Genomic DNA, 24,509 nt, shown 5'->3' with positions numbered 1-24,509 from the left:
CATCTCGGGGTTATTACACTACAAAATACTGGGTTTAATATATTACATGACAGGATATAATGAAAAAAAATTGAACGAACAGGGAAGAAAGTATTTATGCATTCTTAACTAAAAAGAAAATGAAGTTAGAAAAAGGTTTGGCAAGAACAAGAATTTTTACAGAAAAATGTATTTGTATATAAAGGAAGAATGGTGAAAGAAAGGAGGTGTGAATTTATCAGAATTACATTCAAAGAAGTTAAACAGTTATTCAGAACATGAGAAAGATCTGGGTGTGATTGTTTCCAATATGATGTTTCCCATAATATGGACGAAGATGAACTGATACCATTAGAGGGAATGTTTGATAAATGGGCAGGTGCGAGGCAGGGAAGAAGAAAAAAGTTATACAAAAGGATGAATAAAATTCTTAAAAAAAGACTGGAAAATTGATCTTACAGAGCAAGAGGCTGGATCTTTAATAGATACGGACTAAAATGGGTTCCTATGAGTACAACGAAAACGCATTATGTCGAATGCATTTTTGTCGACACGTAGAGTGAACAGGCAAAACAGCAAAGTGGCTGTTCAACAAAATTTTTCCCTGGGAAAGAAGTCGCTTAACCGCTTCGTTGTTTTGCCATGTTCTGAAGTGTAGTGTGGTCTCTTGTCCGGTATAGCTCCCGAGCGTGATTGTGCAACAGTTACTGACCTTAGGGTTAGGGTGCGGGTTAAGGTAAGTGCATATGTATGAAAGTGTTTACTGTTTTATATTTTATGTTAAATGTATGGTTGAGTTACGTGTGTATGCGTTTTCAGTTGTTTACTTTTGTTTTGGGGGGGGTAGAGTTAGGGTTAAGGTAAGTGTGTATGTGTTTGGAACTGTTTATGTAAATGTGCGAGAGTTACTGACCTTAGGATTAGGGTGCGGGTTAAGGTAAGTGCATATGGTTTAAAATGTTTACTGTTTTTTTTTTGTTAAATGTATGTTTGGGTTATGTGCATATGTGTATTTAGTTGTTTACTGGTTTTTGGGGGGGTATAATTAGGATTGGGTATGTGTGTATGTGTTTGGAAGTGTGTAATGTGTTTTTTTTGCGGGGGTTGGAACAGCGATTTCTTTCCCTAGGAAAGAAATCGCTGTTCTTTGGATTCGACATTTTCAGCTTTCGCTGAAAATGTGTCGATGTAACATCATTCGCTGTTTTAAGCATTCGATGTTGCAATATAGACCCAATACAGTCAAGGTTCACATGTAGAAGAATTGCATACACAATTTGTGAGGGCAAGCTTATCAAATTTTATTTCTAAGACTTTTATCAAATAGAGTCAGCAGAAGGTACAAAAGGGAAGTTAGCAAACCTACTTGGTCAGTTCGTTCTGATTAAATTTTTTTGTAAGCAAAATTCTTTAACAGAGTACAGAATGAGAGAAGTCAAAATGGCAAGTATAAAATGGAAGTTCTGTTGCTTATGTTTTAACATACTGGTGGAAGGATGTCAGTGGTGAGAGAAAGTTGTGACAAAATTAGGCAACTAGAAAGATGGAAGATGGGCTTAAAGTTGAATACTGAAAAAAGTAATGGGTTGTAGAAAGGGGCAGAGAGAGAGAGAGAGAGAGAGAGAGATAATAAAACAAGGTGCTTTTGTAGTGTGTGGAAGAGTGAGAATATTGAAGAGCTGAAAATGATTACAATGAAAGCAATATTGCAAAATTATGGGGTATATATAAGATAGTATTAAGAAGATGGGGAGATTAACTGTTGCACTGTTTAGGGTAGAGATCTACTAACCTGGAGTTCATGCTAACAATGGATCTCATTTAAATATTATGAAAAGGAGGTGTGCCGTATAAAGAAAGGAATGGCATTGGTTTAGAAATAATGCAACCTGTTTTCTATGTTTTGCTATAGTGGGACTCTTTAAGGACAATATTAAATGAAGGGTCAGGGAAGTTAGTACAGAAAAAGAGTACAAAATCATAATATAAATGGAGAGAGGAATCGATGGAGAAGTGGCAGCGTGTCACGGTAAACAGTAAAATCTCAAAAAATAAAAGTAAAATGAAAACTAAATTTAGATGAACAAGACAAAAACATTAAATAAAATGGTATCTAAGACAACCATCTTGCACTCAATGCTAGTAAAACTAAACTTATGATTTTTACCTCCTCCAAAACCAAGAACTTCGATCAAAATTTAATCTCCATCACCAGCCAAAATTCAACACCTCTTGAACTGGTATCCGAAGCCAAACTACTAGGAGTTCAAATCGACAACAGGCTTAAATTCAACTCCCATCTACTACTAAACATAAAAAAACCCCACCAAAAAATTGGTATGCTCTACCGACAAAATCGGTTTCTCACCTCAACTACCAAATTTACTCTCTCTACTACATTTCTCTTACCCTCCCTTCTCTATGGAGCCCCCTTCTAACAAATCTACAATCATCTCTCAAAACCAAACTGTCTTCTTGCTACAATAAAATTGCCAGATTCGCCACTAGCAACAAATCATCAACACATCACTGTGAATCTCTCCACAAACTAAACTGGCTAGAACTACCAAACTACCTATCCTACATTCAGCTCACCTATGCCCATAAACTCATCTTCCAGCCTTCCCTCTGTCCCTCCCTCGCCACTACCTTTAAAATGCACCACACACAAAGAATTCTCAGATCTAATAATCAAAACCTTATAGAAGTTTACCGACCACTCCACCCCCCAGGACAATATCTCCTGTCACACTCTTTAACTCGCTTATGGAACTCCCTTCCCCCCTCCATTCGTACCACTACTAGCCTCCAATCCTTTAAAAAATCACTCCACTCTCATCTAACTTCCACATGGGAATGCTCCTGCTCCCATCCCTCATAACCAACACTCTACTTCATTCACCCTCTCCCTTCCTTTCTCAAATTCCAGATAACAAATTCTTGCCTGTCTCTAGTACCTAGTAACTCCTGACCCTACTCCATCTAACTACCTATCCTCATTCCAACTGGAAAAAAAAAAAAAAAAAAAAAATTTGATATCATTTCCTTTGATTGAAGTACTTTTCATCAGTCTGTTTACCTCTGTAATGAACCTGCAGTCTCTGTGTGTGTATATTAAGCTTAGTTTGTTTACCTCTGTAATCTTCATGCAATCTATGTGTGTATATTAATCTTTGTGTAACATGTATTTAGGAGCTTTTAAGAGTATATTAAGCATAGTTTGTTTACCTCTGTAATCTACATGCAATCTGTGTGTATATTAATCTTTGTGTAATATGTATTTAGGAGTTTTTCTCCCCAGGACTCCATTGAAAATGGGTTCATTAGGCCCAATGGACTATCCTGGTTAAACAACTGCAAATAAATAAATAAATAAAATAAATCATTGTAAATGCTTTTTATGGAGGTAAGACAGGCAATACTGGCTGAGAAGAATAACACAATAAGAAAGGGTTTGGCAAGATTAGATGATAAGACCAGTTTGAAGGATTTTTGGAAACTAGCATACAAGAAGGTTTATGTATATATGTATGTATGTATGTATGTATGTATGTATGGATTTATTTATTTAAATTCATTTACCAGTGTAGAACACTAATCAAACAATAACCAGTTAAACTCTCTGTCTAGGTTACATAATAATATAATAAACCAATTTACAATTTACAAATAACAATGGTTTACATTTATGAGAAACAGTATATACATAGAAGAGCTAAAAAAACAAATACATGTCTTTTTATATAAATGGAATAGAAAACAGAGAGTAGAGTTAAAGCAGGAAGAGTAGAAGTGTTGGAGATATGGGCTGTAGTAACTAGGTTAGGAAAATGAAATAGAGATTAGTAAGATGAAAGGCGACACTAAATTATGAGTAGTTGGTTTAAAGCAGCAGTGGTTGGTAAGCTGAATCACAGTTTAGGATAAGTGAGTTAATCAGGTGAATCAGGTAGGTGGGAGGTAAAGGTACTATACAAATGGGGATATCAGTTTAGGTGACATGTCCTTTAGAGAGATAAGTGCATTCAAATTGCTTCAGTAAGTATTGTTTGCACAGAGACCTGAACAGGGCCTATGTGTCAGCTATATCAGGAGGAAGTGACTGCCATAGTTTTGCGGTCAATACAGAGACGCAATGGCTAGCAGGTTTGTAGTCTAAGTAAATGGATTTGTAAGGAAGGACTGTCTCTGGCTTCACTTCTCAGTTTATAGGTTTTTGAGGCAGAAACAATTTGGAGAAGACAGTGGAGGGGGTGACACATTTAAGTATTTTGAAGAGTAGGGAACCAAGACGTAGGTATGACCTGTCCCATACTGGGAGCAACCAAGCCTTTGAAAGAATGAAGGAGTGATGATCATTCCATGGGGAGTTTGAAATGAATTGTCATTTTTTGAAGAGCATGTGAAGGGTGGCAGTGGTTTTGACAGAGAGTGATGCAAACGAGGGAAGACCATATTCTAGTTGAGAAAGGAAGATGCCTTTTCCTGTAGTAGAGAGGAGCTGATCAGTTATCCAATCTGCTGTAGGCCAACCATTTATAATGTCTAATGCAGCAAGGTGTACGCTAATCCGGACAGCTGACACATTTTTTATTTTAATTTATTTAACATTCACCAAAACAAAGCTACAATGTGCAGTGCCTTTGCTGTCCCACAGACAGTGTATTTTTTTTATTAATTTACTTAACATTCACCACAGGGAGCTGCAATTTATAGTTCTGATTACTGTATAAGAGCTATGTGGAATGTAATGGGACATTTTTTTTTTTAATTTATCTCTGTGCTTGTCATTTATAGCACCAAACAAGAGTTTTGCATTTTTATTGTTAGAAAAGTAGTCTCACTTGGCATGTCAATCTTTTCCTGAGCAACATGAGAGCATTGTCTAGTTAACTATCTTACCCAAAATCACATACCAAGCAAATAAGAACCATTGCACTAGAATGCAGGACTACAGGATGAAGTTTGATAGAGGCTAACTCCGTCTTAAATTTCCTGTCATGTTATAGTGTTCTGCAATGGAATGTTGTGTACTGAACTGAAACAAATGACCTTATATTATATGATGGAAGCCGCGGTGGTGCAGCATTTAGCATTGTCGCCTCACAGCAAGAGGTTCTCCCATTCGATTCTCGGCTGGAGTGTCTTCTGTGTAGAGTCTGCATGTCTTCCCAACGGTCGAGTGACGCTAAAGACATGCAGGTAGGTGTGAGCGTGAATGGGCGTGCCTTCTTTGAGGGTTGGGCGTCGGGCTGGCAACTTGGCACCGTAAAAATCCACTGCCAATCATGAGCGGACTGGAGTTCCACTGTGGCGACCCCTAACTGGGAAAAGCCAAAAGATTTACTATTATATGATGGATTGTCAAAATTCAATGCCCTCCAAACCCACAGAACAAAGCATTCTATGCTGAATTGTTCTTTGAAACTCTATGCAACCATGCCAGTGTCTGCATAGAAGCTGCTGTACCAAACAGAAGTAAGCCCAAGACTAGCCGTAAAAATAAACCACCCTGGTGGCATCCCAAATTAAACAGGCTATGTTAAAAAAGGAAAAAAAATATGGCAAAAATTATGAAGAGTAATTCCCATAAAGTTAGCAACTGTCTCATCAAAGTAAAAAAACAACTAAGGAGGCTAATTAGGTGAATCAAAGCCAAATGGTGCCACATTCACTGAGTCTAGTATAGTGAACCTGTTAGTGGACAAGCTGAATTCTAACTTTACCCCCCCTTACCACAACCACCCCTTCAAAAATACCCTCAAACATAACCCCTCCAACTAGAAAGCATGTACTGGCTGCACACACCAATGCCAAGAATACGACCAGAATGGGCCACAATAACATCCCAGGATGCCCCCTGAATAGTCTAAAATATGACTTATAAGGACCCCTGGAGTCACTATTTAACAATAGTCTTAAAATAGGTTTTGTGCCACATGAATGGACAACTGCAACTTTCATTCCCCATTCATAAGGGAGGCCCTTCAACAGATCCTGGAAACTACAGACTCATTAGTCTGACCAGTCTTACTTGCAAAGCCATGGAAAAAGTATCATGAAAATTAACAACAAAGCTATAGGAGGCCTCTTGATACTGGATCCATCCCAGTTTGACTTTGTCAAAGGAAGGTCATGTTTACTGAATCTGGTGGACTTCTTTGAAAAGGTCACTAAGGCAATGAATGAGAGGAAAATGGTGCTTAGTGCCTACATTTAGCTAAAGCATTTGATAGTATCCCCTACTTGGGCATTGTCAACAAACTTATGGAGCTATGGATAGTTTGCTGGCTCACTGATAGGATCCAGTAGGTTAGAATCAGTGAGGACACCTCCACAAAGTGGCAAGTCACCAGTGGAGTACCCAGGCCTGTGTCTTGGGCCCAGTCCTCTTTGGCATCTACTTCTCAGATGTCATAGCCAGTGTCAAAGGCCTTTGGCTGACCATGTTCACAGATGATTGCAAACTAAGACCAGTCATTGAATTTCCCCACAAGATGATAACACCCTTCAGGCAGGTCTAATACAGACAAATGATTGATGCCAAAGCCATGACTTAAAACTCAGTACCAAGAAATGCATTATAGTACCTTTTAGGAAGGCTACCACCTTGGGTAAGTATGTCATCAATAAAACACCTTTAAAAGTTGCTTCACTAGTCAGGGATCTTGGAACTTCTATAGATAGCAACCTAGCCTTCGACGAACATGTTTCCAAGGTAGTAAGAAAATCCTTCTATGTTGCTCAACTTATAAGCAAGAGCATGGAATCTTGGTGCACAGAGGTCATTATACCACTGTGCTCGGCCCTCATCAGAACCATCATAGAGTATAATGCCCCCTTCGGTATGTACATGGCCAGACACATGCAGCAACTGGAATGTCCACAAAGGTTCCTTACAAGAAAAATACAGGGAATAAACACGATGTCCTATACTGATCACCTCAAAGCCCTGTCTCATTACTTATTATCATATAGACTTCTATAAAGTGACTTTTGTTTGGCATACAAGGCATCCCTGGACCCTGTTTTGATGAAACCTTTGCACATTCACAAAACAAAAAGCAACAAAACTACTATATTAAAAGACCAAAATTTTGCTTATGCCATAAATAGGACATGTTGTACAGACAGATATGTTTCTCCGAGAATTGCCATTCTCTGGAACAGGCTCCCCGTCCACGTGAAGCAAAGTTCCTCCTTATTCCCTTTTAAGCACAGCTAAGGCTAATGGCTGGATAATGGGAAATTCACCCCTAAACTGGCTCCTATATTTCGGATGGACAGAGCCAGTCAGTAAATCACCACCTATATTTATCAAATTTGTGGGTCATATTTGGGTTGCACAGGTAAGCGTATAAGGGCCCTAATGGTCATTAGCCTTGAATACACCTATGAACCTCTGAACTGTATGACTGAAAATAACCACTCACATCAAGCAAATGGAAATAATCCTTAATATAAATCAGAAAGAGATTTTATAACACATCAGGCCGATAAAAATGAAAAAGAAAAAAGTGCTAAATGAGAAATCAGCTGGCAGTCGCATACATGCAAGTGGCTGGAAGTGAAAGAGATACTAGTGCAGCATTATTCTTGGTCTCCCCTCCCACACTGTTATTATGCCAGCCATGCCAGTGCACCCCATCTTATACTGGATCTATGTCCTTCAATTTCCCCCATCCAATGCCTAAATTTAAGCCAGTGCCAGCAAGGAGCCTAAGGGCATCCTGGGGGGACTACTGTCCATCTTCTAGTCTCCCAGCCCCTGAGAATGGGTGAGCAAACATCAGCTACTTACTCATCTCATCCCCTATAGCCCCTCCAGAACCTGTGCTGCTAATTGAGATGGGGTCATCCCAGGAGCAGTAATGGCTTTACAATTAATGTGAACTGTTGACATTTCATGCTTTGAAACTGTGAAGCAAAAGCACTTTAGACATAATATGACAACTAAATTATAGATATGTTTAGTCCAGAGCAGACAAATATATATGATAATTTAAGGCAACAGCTTTATTTCATAGATGATTACAGTGTGTTTGAAAATAGTTATGCCTGCTTTAAGGCTAGTGCTCATTGCAGTGAGATGTCTGAATATGCTCTTGTCTTTTTCAGTAATATTATTTCACTCATTTCTTCATTGTTTTGAATACCAGTGGTCTCAGAATAGATAATACAAGTTGGATATGTATGTGTGAGTGCATGTGTGTGTGTGTGTGTGTGTGTGTGTGTGTGTGTGTGTGTGTGTGTGTGTGTGTGTGTGTGCGTGTGAGTGTGTGCACGTGTGCGCGCGCGTGTCTGTGTGTGTGCGCAAGTGTGGGCACGTGTGCATGCGCGCACGTGTGTGTGTGTGAGTATGTGTGTGTGTGTGTGTGTGTGTGTGTGTATCAGTTCACAAACTATTTGGCTAGAAGATTGCTATGTCTTGTGACACATCTTACTAAGGGATTGTAACCTGTAATACAACATAGCACAGCAAGCAATCACAGCCATTACAGAAAGGGTTTAAAATCCAATTATGTGTTAAGCATCTAGGATAAAGTGATCTAAAAAAGCAAATCTTTTCGATTTCCACTGAAATTGTCTTTTAAGCCAGTCTCTCCTCATCTTTCATTTTGGGGTGTATGAGTCCCAGGTCTGTACAAAAGAGCACTCCAGTGACATGTATTCTAAGACTTTTAAGTAGTTTTTCCATGGAAGTTTCTCATTAACTAAGCTGTTAAAAGGTAGGTTTAAATGTCTCTACTGGATCAATAATGTCTTTGGTAAACTAATAAACCTTATACATATATATATGTATATATATATATATATATATATATATATATATATATATATATATGTGTGTGTGTGTGTGTGTGTGTGTGTGTGTGTGTGTGTGCATGTGTATAGGGGGTGCAGTGTATGTTTATATCTGTGTCTAAATACAGACAGCATGCATACTTTTCTTTGTTGATTAAGTCCAACTTATATTTCTATCTATCTATCTATCTATCTATCTATCTATCTATCTATCTATCTTTATATCTGTCTGCCATCTATCTTTGTATCCATCTATAATACACACACACACACACACACACACACACACACACACACACACACACACGCACACGCACACGCACACACCAAACTCATGAGTATTTTATATATATATATATATATATATATATATATATATATATATATATATATATATATAGCATAGTGTGATGATTCCAATAGTATTGACTTCAGAGGTAAATCAAACAGGCAAAGGCTAGTTTTACCCCTATGGAACTGAATTAGGGACCAAACAGTGGACATGCTGACATATTTTCCACTAAGGCTAAGGTTAGTTTAGGAATAGTAAAATATTGAGGACTGCCCCAATACGCTTGTAGGTCTGAGTTTTTTGGATGAGAATGCAGTCTGGGCTGTCTGTTCTCATAGTTCTTATAGTTATGAGAGAGAGGTATCTGAAGACAGGGCAATTGGCTCTGAGGCAGGAGTCTTGTTGAAGTTTATAAATGGTAGCACAAAACAATATGAAAGAATATGCGCTACAACCTTTAACACATGCTGGCAAGTCAGAGTACAGGAAGAGACTGTATCGCACTAAAACTACTCTTTCTTTATTTTTATTTTTTTATTTTACATTTGTTAACTGGGGAGAAAAGCTCCACGTGAAATTATATATAAGTAAACAATAAGAAATATAAGTAAACAATAAGAATATAATAGAATACATATGCACACACATGAGGACATACATGAGTAAATGTTTAACAAGTTCTAGTGTCTATAGTACAATATACATAATAATGCTTAAAAAATAAACAGATACATAATGATCAGGTTTTTTTTTTTTTTGTGGTGTTTTTTCTATACAGTATCTGGCAGTGAGTCAGTGAGTTAGAACATATCAGTGGATAAACAGGTATATCAGAGGAAACAGCATGTATCCCTGATGGAGTTTTTGCAACAGTGCAGTGGGTGGATTAGCTGGGGGTGTGGCATAAACAAAGCCAGCTGTTTCCAAAGTGGATTTTCAAGAGTTTTTTTTAAATGGTTAGTAGAGGTGGTGGAAGTAATTTGACTTAGGAGTGAATTCCAGGTTCTGGCAGTGGTGCATTCAAAGAGAGATTTCCCTGCATCATTTTTGTGTTTGATGACATTTAAGAGATTTTGGTTAGTAAATATTAAGGTTGTAGTGGGGATGTAGGGCTGAATTAGCTGCAGAAGAGCTGGGGTTTGTCAGGAAGGTAGTAGATCTTGTGTGCTATTGTGAGTTGATTGAGTAGGAGTAGGTGAGGCACCTCCAGCCAGTTAAGTTGCTTAAGGGATAGACAGTGGTGGGATCTATAGGAGGCGCCAGTTGCAAACTTGGCTATCTTGTTGTAACAAGCTTAATTTTTGGTTAGTTCCATGCAGTGGAGATTATTCATGATGGGGGAGGCATAAAGGAGGATGGATAAGAGGTGAGTTCTAGTGATAGTGGCTTTGGTATGATTAGTGATGAAGTGTTTGTTCCTATAAAGACGACCAAGCTTTTTATTTACTTTCTTGATTGTTTGTGCTATGTATATGTCAAATTTTAGATTATTGTCTATTTCAGCACCTAGCAGATTGGTGTGTGTTGTTGGGGTGATATGAGTATTGGCAGTGAATTGAATGGTAAACTCATTATTTGGGAGGAGATCTACCAGGGCTAAAGAGCATTAGTCTGGAGGTTTTTTGGGTTAAGAATAAGTTTAATGTTAGAGAACCAAGCTTTAGCTAAAGAAAAGTTATTTTGAGTGAGGGTTTGTATTTCATTTAGAGTGGGGGCGGCACATATAATAGTGGTGTCATCTGCGTGTTGCACTATTGAGGCAGAAGGGGAGGATGAAGCTATTTGGTTTGTAAATAGCGAGAAAAGCAAAGGACCGAGGATAGAACCCTGAGGGACTCCTATGGTTACTGGTAATGGGGGGACAATTGGTCTTGCCAAAGGACTGCTTGCTGACGGCCTGATAAGTAGCTGTTGAACCATGATATAGTGGGGGAGCTCATGTTAAGGGTATTTAGAGTTTTGAGGAGTCTATGGTGGTTAACCATATCAAAGGCTTTAGATAGGTCTAAGAATATATAGGATACAAATAATCCTCTGTTTCTGTGTTAATTAACTATGTTGGTAAATGAGAGTAATGCTGTAGTGGTGCTGTAGGAAGGTCTAAAGTCATGCTGAGATTTAGATAATAGATTGTTGTTTAGGAGGTACTGCATTAGTTGAGAATGAACTACTCTCTCCAATATTTTAGATAATGGAGATAGAATTGCAATTGGGTGATAGTTTGTGAGTTCAAGAGAGTTCCCTCCTTTGTGCAATCGGATAATGTGTGATATTTTCCACGTGTCAGGAACTTTACATTCTGTTATAGACCTATTTATGAGAATAGATATGGGGTAGACTATAGCCTCTGCAGTTAACTGAAGGAAGTCTGCTGGGAGATAGTCAGTGGCTAGTGTGGTTGGTCTGAATTTTTTGAGGAGTTTGGCTATTGTGTTGGTGTGAATTGGATTCAGAGAAAAGCTGTGAGTCCATTCTTGAGTATGAAATCTGGAGAGACTAATAATCTGTATGAGTACCTCATAACTCTTTGCACATATTTCCTGTTCCTGTGAACATGATACATGAAATAAACCTTCAGTTTAACTGCAAATGTATTTTTTGTGTTGTCAATTTTCTGTGTGCTATTTGTCCAAAATACCACACACACACACACACACACACACACACACACACACACACACACACGCACACGCACACGCACACACATGCACACACACACACACACACACACACACACACACACACACACACACACACACACACACACACACACACACGCTCTCTCTGGGCACACTGTTGCAGTATTAACACATACACATTGACAGACACATTCATACACTTCCATTCAAACACAGCAGTAATTATTCCAAGAGCTATCTGTGTAGGGTGAATGATTTCTGGCTATTTCTGGCACTAACAGTAAATGGATCTTTGTATACAAAACTGGGGAATATAGCAAATTCGATGGCTGATAAATTTAGCTCCAGTTTCTCCCCCATCACCTCAAGTTTCTTTTCAGAAATACCCTCTACTATTCTCCCCCAACTATCACTAAAGAACAGATCTTCACTGCAATCTCCAGAGCTGCATCATTGGGTCCTGACAGTATCCCAGCATTCCTCCTAGATAGCTTGAAACATGGCCTGTCAGGCTCTCTAGAAACCCTATTCAACTACAGCCTCCAGCCAGGATTCATCCCTTGTGAGTGGAAGACTGCAACTGTAATCCCCCTACTGTAATCCCCCTACACTCCAAGGCAAGTACAAATATGACTCAGTCATTGTCCATGCTGGTGTGAATGACCTGAGACGTACCTCCCTGGACTACATGAAAAGAGACATAGAAAAGCTCTCTGAGCATGTAGCCCAGGCCGGTATGACCCTGACCTTGAGTAGCATCTTACCCTCACCAAGAATGATGCCACAATATGAAGACAAGATGATCAATTTCAACAATTGGCTTAAGTGTTGGTGTCATTCAAAGGGGATCCAATGCCTGTCAGCCTGGGATGACATGCTCGACAAGCCACGATGCTTCGCTAGGGACGGCTTGCACCTGTCACCCCTGGGCTTTCGGATATTGGCAAAGGCTCTTGCTACCCCCATAGTGCCTTTTTTAGGCAAGGCTCAAAAGACAAACCCACCTCCATAGGTATCACAAGGGATAAGAAACTAAGAGTAATGTTACTCAACGCCAGAAGTCTAAACCTCAAGATGCACGCACTCGAAACTCTCCTTAGCATGGAGAACATCGATATCTGTGCAGTAACAGAAACCTGGATCAAGGCTCCCGAGAGCACCCCAGCACTACCAGGTTATACCTCATACCAAGCTTTTCGGCCCCAAAACTTGGACCGAACCACAAAAGGAGGGTGAGTATCAATATTCGTCAAAGATACCCACACCTCCAGGTTGGTGGTACAGCACGAAGCATCAGAGACTATCCATGTGCAACTAACTGTGGGTAAAACTGCCTTCCAGTTTATAGCCTGCTACAGACCACCCTCCCAAACACAGGAACCCCACTCGGCCTTCCTGAGAATACCAGAAAATATGAAGGTCTCTCCAGACACCATTATATTGGGCGACTTCAACTACCCAAACATAGACTGGGAGCATTACTCTAGCTCCAACACCCTAGCCCAAAGGTTCCTAGAATTTATAAACTCAAATGCTATGGAACAACTTGTTACCACTCCCACAAGAGGAGAAAACATACTGGACCTGATCATCACCAACATGGGGACACTATGCTCCAGACCAGAAGTGTATCCCTCACTGGTAAGATCAGACCATAAACTAATCTCACTGGATATTCACATCCCGACCCCACCCCTGCCCAGAAAACCACAGTGAAAAACTTCTCTAAAGCAAATTTCACACGCCTCAAAACCGAGGCAAAATCCTTCAAAGCCCCTGGGCCTGTGGAAAATATGACCCAGACCGCAGAATCCTTTATAAACGCATTCTATGAACACCTTCAGGAATGCATGGATCATGCAATCCCAAATAAAACCAAGACCCAATCCTCCAAAGGCAGACGTCCTGTCTGGTGGACCCCAGCCATAAACAAACTATACAATAGAAGGAGGAAGCTACTACATGATAGAGCAAAATCCCAAAAAGGGAAGGCATCTCTGATCAGTATTAGCAAAAAACTACGGGCACTCATAAAATCGTCTAAGGCCAGCTTAGAGAGAAAAATTGCACAGGACACTAAGGATAATAACAAGGCTTTCTTTAGTTATGTTAGGAACCTGGGTGGGAATTCCCAGATATGCTCAGAATTAGTCCAAAATGACAAAAAATACACCGAGCCCAGACACTGCCAACATCCTAGCTGACAGGTTCAGTGCAAACTCCCCCCCCCTCCCCATCAAAACGGCAAATATCTATCCCAACAGAGTGCTGCCCCCCTGACATCTCAGATGCTCAGGTAAGAGCTGCCCTCTCCAAAGCAAAAACACAGCATCAATGGGACCAGATGGTGTCCCAGGCTGCGTCCTACATGAACTCCAAGAAGAGCTAAACCCAAACATAAAACTACTGTTCAATCTTAGCCTTACTACAGGATATGTACCCAAAGAGTGGCGTACAGCAACAGTGGTCCCTCTCCACAAAGGTGGTGCCTCAACGGATCCTGGAAACTATCGCCCCATAAGCCTGACTAGCTTGGTCTGCAAAGCTATGGAAAGGATCATCATGGACCTCATAAATAAAGATATTGGGGACCTACAGACACTGGATCCTACCCAGTTTGGCTTTGTTAAGGGCAGATCCTGCCTCTTAAACCTGGTCATTTTCTTTGAAACAGTCACCAAGGCCATTGACTAGGGGAAGGTGGTCCACACAGCCTACCTGGACCTCGCAAAAGCCTTCGATACAATACCCCACTCGGGCATTATAGATAAGCTCACCAGCTTAAATATAAACCAATATGTCACTAGATGGGTTGCAAACTGGCTCAAGGACAGAACCCACATGGTTAGAATTGCTGGAGCCATGTCAGACTCCAAACCAGTTACAAGTGGCGTCCCACAAGGCTCAGTCCTGGGATCTCTCTTGTTCGGTATATATTTCTCGGCGGTACAGGCCAACACGGAAGGACTGTGGCTGACCAAGTTTGCAGATGACTGCAAACTGGGCGCCATAATCAACTCTCCAGCCGACACAAGCATCCTCCAAAAGGGCCTCATAGAAACAGACAACTGGTGCCAGAGCCATGGCCTCAAGCTAAATGCCAAAAAGTGTATAGTCATCCCCTTTGGCAAAAACAAAGTGCCCACAAATTACCACATAGGTGGTAATCCATTAAGTACAGAAGAAGTCATTAGGGACCTGGGGACCCAAGTTGATAGCAATCTCTCATTAGACAACCACGTGGCCAAAGTGGTTAGAAAAACATTTTATATAACCCACCTAATCATGAAGGGATTCACATCTAGATCAGGGGAGGTCATCGTGCCTCTTTACTCATCCCTCATCAGGCCCATAATTGAGTACAATGCCCCTTTTGGGATGTACCTTACCAGACACCTGCAGCAAGTGGAAAGACCCCAAAAGTACATCACCAAGAGGATCAAAGGGCTCAAACAGATGCCATATGCTGCCCGATTAAAGAAACTCCAGCTCTACTCAGTGGCATACCGCCTGCTCAGAGGCGATCTGTGCCTGACGTATAAAGCCATGTCCAACCCGGAATTAATGGACATGCTGCACCTCAGAAAATCCAAATTCCATCGAGCTACGCGCTCGAGAGACTTGAACCTCAGCACTGAAATAAATAGGACATGCTGGAGGGACAGATTCATAACCCAGAGGCTCCCTTCACTCTGGAATAAAATCCCAGTCCAGGTTATGCAGAGTCCCTCATTGACTCTCTTCAAGAGGAATCTTGATGAGTGGATGGGAGATCATAGGTTTACCCCAACTATCACTTCTGTGTCACTGTTAGACAGAGGCACAGTATACTAACCTCAAAAAAAGGCATAGCAAAATTAATTTAAAATGGGTGGCGAAAGCCAAACACACTCTGGCTAGGCTTATAAATGCCCTAGGGCAGATAGCCTAGTATGAACCTATGAAACTATGAACCTATAAAAATGGACCATCACCACACACAGAGAACTACAGACCAATAAGTTTGACTAGTCTAATATGCAAGGTCATGGAAAGAATTATTGTGGACCTCATACAAAAAGACACAGGAAATCTTCAAACACTGGACTCATCCCAGTTCAGTTTCTTCAAGGGTAAGTCATGCCTACTAAACATAGTGGACCTCTTCGAGAAGGTTACTTGAGCCATGGGTGAGGGCAAAATAGCATATACTGTCTGCCTTGACCTGGCAAAGCCATTTGACACAATACCTCACTCGGGTATTATAAGCAAACTCATAATTTTAGGCATAAACCCCACATTATCCGATGTATAGCCAAATGTCTCACAGACAGGACACATGAAGTTAGGGTGGGGGGGATACACCTCCCCATCAAGAGGCGTGTTACTAGTAGTGTCCTGCAGGGCTCGGTACTGGGACCTGTCCTGTTTGGAATATACCTCCCTGAAGTCAAGGCATATATAGAGGGCCTTTGGTTGACCACATTTGCTGACAACTGCAACCTGGGTCCAATCAATGAACCCATTAAGATGTCGATATCCTCCAGGAAGGTCTGACACAGACAAATAACTGGTGTCAGAACCATGGCTAAAAACTCAGTGCAAAAAAATGCATAATTATAACCTTTGGGACAATGACTACCCCTTCAGATTTCAACATTGATAACACTCCTCTAAGACTAGACCCAGTGGTAAGGGACATGGGAACTCAGGTTGACAGTAACCTGAACTTTGATCACAATGTATCCATGGTAGTGAGAACAACCTTCTACATGATGCAACTTATAAATAAGGGCACGGCATCCAGATCTAAGGAGATCATAGTCCCACTGTACTCAGCCCTCATTAGACCAATAATGGAATACAATGCATCATTTTGCATGTACCTGTCCAAGCAATTGCAACAACTAGAGTTACCACAGAGGTTCCTCATTAAAAGAAGACAAGGTATATATAATATGTTCAGTGTGGACTGCTTTAAAGCCCTGTCCCTGTACTTGGTCTCCTATACACCACTGAGGGGCAAACTATGCCTTAACTATAAGGCCTTCTCTGATCCAGCCCTGATGGATCTGCTACACATTTGAAAAACAAACAGCACTTATAATTACCCAATCTTATTGGCAGAGGCAGTTTTAGATGCCTCAAGTAAGAGGCATGTACCAAAGCATTTCTACCCAGTGGACATTGATAAATGGGAAAATTATGGCATGAATGGCTAGGCTAATAAATGCTGTAGAGCCATTAGCCTAGTTACCTGCTATGATCCTATGAATTGTTACCAATGGAAAGTGTTGTTATTTGCCACAAGCATAGAGTCCATTGCTGGTGCTTTTGGAGCCCTGCACACCCTACACTTACATAGATTATCTCTTTACTTACTTATTTGCATTTGTTAACCAGGATAATCCAACTGAGTAAACTTCCATTTTCAGTGGAGTCCTGGGAGAAAATGAGCACTGCCACAGTGGACTTACTGCAACCTGTCTGCAAGCTAGGAAGATTACCGACATCCATCCCTCCCAGAGAATACCACATTTAAATGTTATCCTCCAGACTTCTTTCCGGCGGCAACTTCAAATCAAAATCATTTTGCAAAATAAGCAAGAAAACTTGCACTTTTCTTGCATTCATTGTAATGACTATGAATGCCCCTCCTGTTTCTTTCAAAAGTAAAGCTGAGGTAGTGTTGTGGTTAGAGTCTCAGCTTTACATGCAGGCATTCATGGCTTGAGTCCTAACACAAGCAACTTATTTGTGGCTTAGTGGTAATTTGTACCAAACGCACAACCAAACCAAGAAGTAGAACAGTAAATTCCAACAACCGGTCAAGTCACTGCAACTTTATTGGAGAATAAAAATCCAATCCAGTGACTAAGTGCTTTCACCAGCAATGTGGCTTCTTCAGAGTCGTGGAATAGTGGTAAATTGTGACCTATACAATATTCTTTTGAAGTCCTTCTTTATGTACACAAAGCAAGTATTGTTTTAGACACTGTAATGAATGGATAGTAGCACATTGGTTAGTAGCACTGGCTTACATCACTTTCAAAATTGATTATAACCTTGGATTTATACTGTCCAGTGTTCCCATGCTCTACTTTGTACAAATGTTTTTTTTTTCTTTTGTCAGGTGTTCTAATCTCTTCACATATACTGTACACATATTGGCAGATGAGTTCAAGGGCATTGAATTGCCTACAGCAATGCGTGCAGTGTTACTTTATGTGCACATACTAGGATGAACTGACATCTTACCCAAGACTGGTGTTCTGCCTTATTCTCATGAATTGGCAAGATAGACCCTTTACTCCTTGTGAATTGGAACTATATGGCAATCAGAAATGAATTAACACATGGATGAATGTATGTGGATCTCAAGAAATTTGCACTGTAACTTCCAATGGGCAGAGCCTAAGCCTTTTCACAGAATCAAATTGTGTCCTCACATTTCAAACAAATGTTCGTATCTCTGGAACCATAAGGATTATGATAGTAGCATAAATGGCATACTCTTCAGCACAAACTATTTTTTATAATATTAATATTCTTTAGGTTCTAGGTCTTAAACTGAATTTTATAAGTTGCAGTAAATACATTAACATTACATTTGTAATATTTTGTAAACAACTTACAATACCTCAGCAGCCACTCAAGTTACACACATACTGTCAGCAGCATTTTATTCATCTAGCTGAGAGTTTTCATATGAGGCTAAGGAGTTCTGTATGTGTTACTTGGTTGTTGAGATATTTAGAAAAATGTGAAAATTATATCTATATAAATTAATATAATAAAAACAACAGTTATTATCTATGTACCTGCACTAGGCAGAGGTCAAATATTAATGCAGTTGAGTTTGCTATTGTGTAAGCTTTAAGATGAACTCTTTTAAAATCTTGTACAAAGCATGGTTTTGGAATTATTGATGCAAATATGAACAAGCAATATTTGATGCCAAGAGGTGTCAGAACGTGTTAACTGCAGATGCACCTGGCGATGTCACTCGGATGTAATTTGTTAAATACCATTAGAGAATGGGTGCAACATACATTCTCCAACATGATGTTAATGAATGAAAAAAGCCTGATAAATTAAGTCCCCTGCTTCATGGCATCATGTTAAGCTGCCTTAATGTTCAAACAGAAAATAGGCATATGATTGCCATTTTTTTATGTTTGCTAAAAGTGGCTTTGTTGCTAAAATGATCATAATCTAAAAAAATTGAATACATTAAAAAAGTGACAGGTATGGACATGGCTTTGTGTGTGTGTGTGTGTGTGTGTGTGTGTGTGTGTGTGTGTGTGTGTGTGTGTGTGTGTGTGTGTGTGTGTGTGTGTGTGTGTTTATGTTTGTGAGTTTGTACAAGGCAGAGTGAATGACATTAAATAGGCATATGGGGGTTGCATTCACGTGAGCTCAGTGACACATCTAAGGTGTATTCAATCAAAAAAGTGTCTGTAACTGCTGAGCACATTTGTGTTTGTTGGTGTGTGTGTGTGTGTGTGTGTGTGTGTGTGTGTGTGTGTGTGTGTGTGTGTGTGTGCACGCATCCGCACGCATGCATGTTCACCTGTGAGAGAGGGGAGCTTTGAGCAACCTATCTGTCCCTGGAGGAGGGGTTCCAGCCCAGAAGTTAGTAGTTTATTAGCCATTTTGGGCTAATTTCTATCTCTTTCATTTCCCTACCATAAAAACTGCATTTGCACAGTTTTGCACACCGGGCAGTGTTGGTTAGCTACGGTTAAATTATTCCCAGCTCCCCTAAGTTTCCTCTTCAGTTTTTCCCTTGAAACTAGTCTAACTCTCAACCTAAGCACTCAAAAAGCATCTTACAGCCCAGCACTTGCTCAGATCTAATAGCAAGCACTAATATACACTTACACTGATTGCTCAGCAGGGCAAGGCTCTTTATTCACCCCTCGCCAACCAAGTGACTAAGCAGCTCACCCTACTATTCAGGCATGACCAAAGGGCAACTTCAGCTGCACTCTCCAGTCCAGCTGGTGAATCTGGGTATCCTGAGGCAATGTTACAACTGCCTCATGTACACAGACAGCCCTCTCCTCCTACCACAAAACACTAGCATATGCGAGAGATGCAATTATACAGCCAAACTGGAAGCTAAGCTGTCTCCACCCAAAACTGGAACAGACAGTCAAGAGGAAAAGATTAACACTGGCACTACAACTCCGGCTGCACACAGACCTACTAAAACAGCACTGGCAAAAAATACACATAAATACAAAAAATCTTACTTAGAGGCTCTAAATAAAAACCTGCAAAAGCATCAGAGACCTCCAAAGCAGACACCCAAACAACCTTCACTTCCTGTCACAAACCAGACAACACATAAAACACAAAATCAGTGTGCCGCACAATCACAGCCCTTAAGGCGAAATAACATACCTAACACACTAGTAATAGGTGACTCTATAGTCAGGCACACTGACGTCCCACTCACTAAGCTGGACAAGCAGAAGGTTATTGTTAGCTGCCTGTCAGGAGCCAGAATCCGCCACATAACACAAGCACTCAGGTCACTCCAGAAGAAGTACAAATATAACTCTGTCATTGTTCATGTTGGTGTGAATGACCTGAGCCATACCTCCCAGGACTACATGAAAAGAGACATGGAAGAGCTCTCTGATCATGTAGCAAAGGCTGGTATGACCCTGATCCTGAGTATCATCCTGCCCTCACCAAGAATGTTACCTCAGTATAAAGCTTCTGGTGTCATTCAAAGGGGATCCAGTGTCTGTCAGCCTGGCACGACATGCTCTATAAGCCACATTTCTTCGCTAGAGATGGCTGGCACCTGTCACCCCTAGGCTTTCAAATACTGGCCAAGGCTCTTGCTGCCCCCATAGTGACTTTTTTAGGCAAGGCTCAAAAGTCAAACCCACCTCCATAAACAGCACAATTAACAAAAAACTGAGGGTTATGCTACTCAATGCCAGGAGTTTAAATATAAAAATACACGGGCTCGAAGCACTCCTCAGTATGTAGAATGTCGACATCTGAGCAGTAATTGAAACCTGGTTCAAGGCTCCAGAGAGCACCGCAGCACTACCGGGCTACAACTCATACCACACGTTTTGGCCACAGAACAAGGACCAAAACACAAAATGAGGGGGTGTATCCATATTCATCAAGGATACTTACACCTCCAGGTTAGTGGTACAGCATGATTCCTCTGAGATCATCCATGTGCAACTAACATCGGGCAAATCTGCAATGCAAATTGTGGCCTGCTACAGAGCACCCTCCATGACCCAGGACCACCACTCCACTTTTCTGGAGATACTGGAAAACATGAAGGTCCTACCAAACACCTGGATATTGGATGATTTCAATTACCCTACCATTCACTAGGAAAACTACTTGAGTACAAATTCCCAGGCTCAGCACTTCCTGGAATTCATCAACTCAAATGCCCTGGATCAGCTGGTAAACTCCCCTACCAGAAGTGAAAACATAGTGGACCTGGTCATCACCAACATGGGCAACAGGTGTTCCACACTGGACGTCACTGGTTAGATCAGACCATAAACTAATCACTCTGGATGTACACACCCCACCACCACCCTCAACTAAGGAAACCACAGTAAAAACTTCTCTAAAGCAAATGTCACCTTACTTAAGACAGAGGTGGTAAGTTTCACAGCCCACACACTAAAGGATAATGCTGCCTAAGATGCAGAAACCTTTACAAATGCACTCTATGAGCACCTACAAGGATGCATGGATCATGCCATCCCTAGCAAAACCAAGACTCACTCCTCTAAGAGAAGGAAACCAGTTTAGTGGACCCCTGAAATAAACAGGCTATACAATAGAAGGAGGAAACTAGTTCAGAAAAAAAGCAAATCCCAAGAAGGAAAGACATCCCTGATCAGTATCTGTAAGAAACTGAGGTCCCTCATGAAATAATCCAAGGCTAACTTTGAAAGAAAAATAGCCAAGGATTCAAAAGATAACCACAAAGCCTTCTTTATCTATGTTAAGAATCTAAGTGGCAACTCACAGATATGCACTGAACTAGTGCAAAATAGCACAAAATATACTGAACCTACTGATATTGCCAACATCCTTGCAGATAGATTCAATGCAAACTTCACCCCCCTCTCACCTCCAAAAGGGTCCACAACAATGCCGGAAAAGTGAAGTGTCCCAAAAATCACAAACACACAGGTGAAAACAGCCCTTTCAAAAGCCAAAAATACAGTGTCAATGAGACCAGATGGTATCTGAGGCTGCGTCTTGCATGAACTACAGAACGAACTAACCCCCACCTAAACACGCTGTTCAACCTCAGCCTCCCCACAGGCTACATGCCCATAGAATGGCACACAGCAATGGTTATTCCTCTCCACAAAGGAGGGGCTATAACTGACCCTGGTAACTATCGCCCCATAAGCCTGACTAGCCTGGTCTGCAAGATTATGGAGCACATCATCATGGAACTCATTAACAAAGACATTGGGAACCTCCAAACACTTGACCCGACCCAGTTCGGCTTTGTTAAGGGCAGATCAGACCTACTAAACCTGGTTGACTTCTTCGAGACAGTCACCAAGGCCATAGACGAGGGAAAGGTGGTTCACACAGCCTACCTTGACCTCGCCAAGGATTTTGGCACCATTCCCCACTCGGGTATTACAGAAAAACTCACCAGCCTGAACATAAACCCCTACATCATGAGATGGGTTGCCAAATGGCTTACAGACAGAACTCACATGGTTAGAATTGTGGGCTCCAGGTCCGATTCTAAACCAGTCACAAGTGGTGTCTCACAAGGCTCAGTTCTGGGATCCCTACTGTTCGGCATATACTTCTCAGAAGTACAGGCAAACACAAAAGGACTATAGCTAACCAAGTTCACTGATGACTGCAAACTGGGAGCCATAATTGACTCTCCAGCTGACATGGACATCCTCCAAAAGGGCCTTACTGAGACGGACACCTGGTGTCAAAGTCATGGCCTCAAGCTAAATGCCAAAAAATGCATAGTCATCCCGTTTGGGAAAAACAAAGCACCCACGAATTACCACATAGGTGGCAGCCCCCTTAATACAGAAGAAGCAATAAGAGATCTGGGGACCCAGGTAGACAGTAATCTCTCCTTTGACAATCATATTGCCAAAGTAGTTAGGAAATCCTTCTATGTGGCCCATCTAATTACTAAAGGGTTCGCATCTAAAAATAAAGAGGTTATAGTGCTTCTCTACTCGTCACTCATTAGACCCATCATAGAGTACAATGCCCCATTTGGGATGTACCTCACAAGACACTTCCAATAGCTGGAAAGACCACAAAAGTACCTCACCAAGAGGATTACTTGTCTCAAACATATGTCCTATGTAGCCCGACTGAAAAAATTCTGGCTGTACTCAGTGGCATATTGCTTACTCAGAGGTGATCTCTGCCTGACTTACAAAGCCATGTCCAACTCAGAATTGATGGACATGCTCCACCTAAAGAAATCCAAGTCACTGCGAGCTATGCGCTCTATTGAGCTCATCCTTGCCACAACAATAAATAGAACATGCTGGAGGGATAGATTCCTGTCACAGAGACTCCCCATACTTTGGAACAAAATTCCAAATTACATCAGGCAGAGCCCCTCACTAACACTCTTCAAGAGAAACCTTGACGAGTGGATGGGTAACAGAAAATACATGCCTGGGATCACTTCATTGGCTCTGCTTGACAGAGGATCAGTTAATTAATCAGTGGGGTGGCAGAAGCCGACACACTTTGGCTAAGCTTATAAATGCCCTTGGGCAGATAGCCTAACACTTACCTATGAACCTATGAACCTATGTGTGGAGATTAAACACTTGTACATCTCATATCTTGGATGTGAAGTAGTTCCTATACCATCAATTGCATATGCTATAGGAAGTTTGAAACATCAGGAGGAGGAACTATCTTAAATCAAAAATATATAAAAAAAAGTATGTTGTTTTTGTTGTTGTTTGTCTTTTTCCAGGTAAGGGGTCGCCACAGTGGAACTCTGGTCTGCTAATGATTGGCAGTAGATTTTTACAAAATGCTGAGGTGCCAGCTCGACACCCGACCTTCAACGAAGGCACGCCCATTTACACACGCATGTCTTTCAAATGCTACCCGACCGCGGGGAGGACATGCAGACTCCACGCAGAAGGCATTCCCAAGCCAAGCCGAGAATCGAACGGGAGAACCTCCTGCTATGATGTAACAGCACTACCGCTGTATAGTTTTAAAAATTTAATACAATTTAACTGATAGTCCATTCTCTAGCTCAATAATGCCTACTAGGTTGAGAATTATAAGGGAGATTGGGTGGTAATTCCCTTTGTTTATGGCTTTGGGCCTCTCAACAACTGGAGCAAGCATTTATTCCCTGATACTGTCTACCCTATCAGGAATTGTTGCTTACTTAATAATGCCTTGTATCTTGATGTATTTTAATTAAATTAAGATTTCTTTGAGAAGTTCATTTCATATAATGAGTCATTCTGTTATGTGCCAAATACCACTGCAATGGTACCTTGTTTTAACATCTGTAATGCAGTCTGTTTAGTTCTCACCTTGTTTTCATCTAACCCAACATGGTGAAATCTGAGCAACTGTATTTAATTATTGTATGTTAAAGAATTGAAATGGTTCTTGAATTCTAATATGCTCTTTTAGTTGGGCTTCCTAATCTCTCGGTTTGTCTTTACATATCCACTCATGTCGCAGTTGTATTTCATGTTCAGCTTTTATTTTATCTAGGTCATGTCTAAAAGTGGGTCCTTACAGTTGAGACAAATTACCTGTTTAAATAT

This window comes from Protopterus annectens, chromosome 1.part1 (genome assembly GCF_019279795.1).
Source record: "Protopterus annectens isolate FY-2018-M chromosome 1.part1, PAN1.0, whole genome shotgun sequence".
NCBI classification, from domain to species: Eukaryota; Metazoa; Chordata; order Ceratodontiformes; family Protopteridae; genus Protopterus; species Protopterus annectens.
This window is presented reverse-complemented; position numbering follows the sequence as displayed.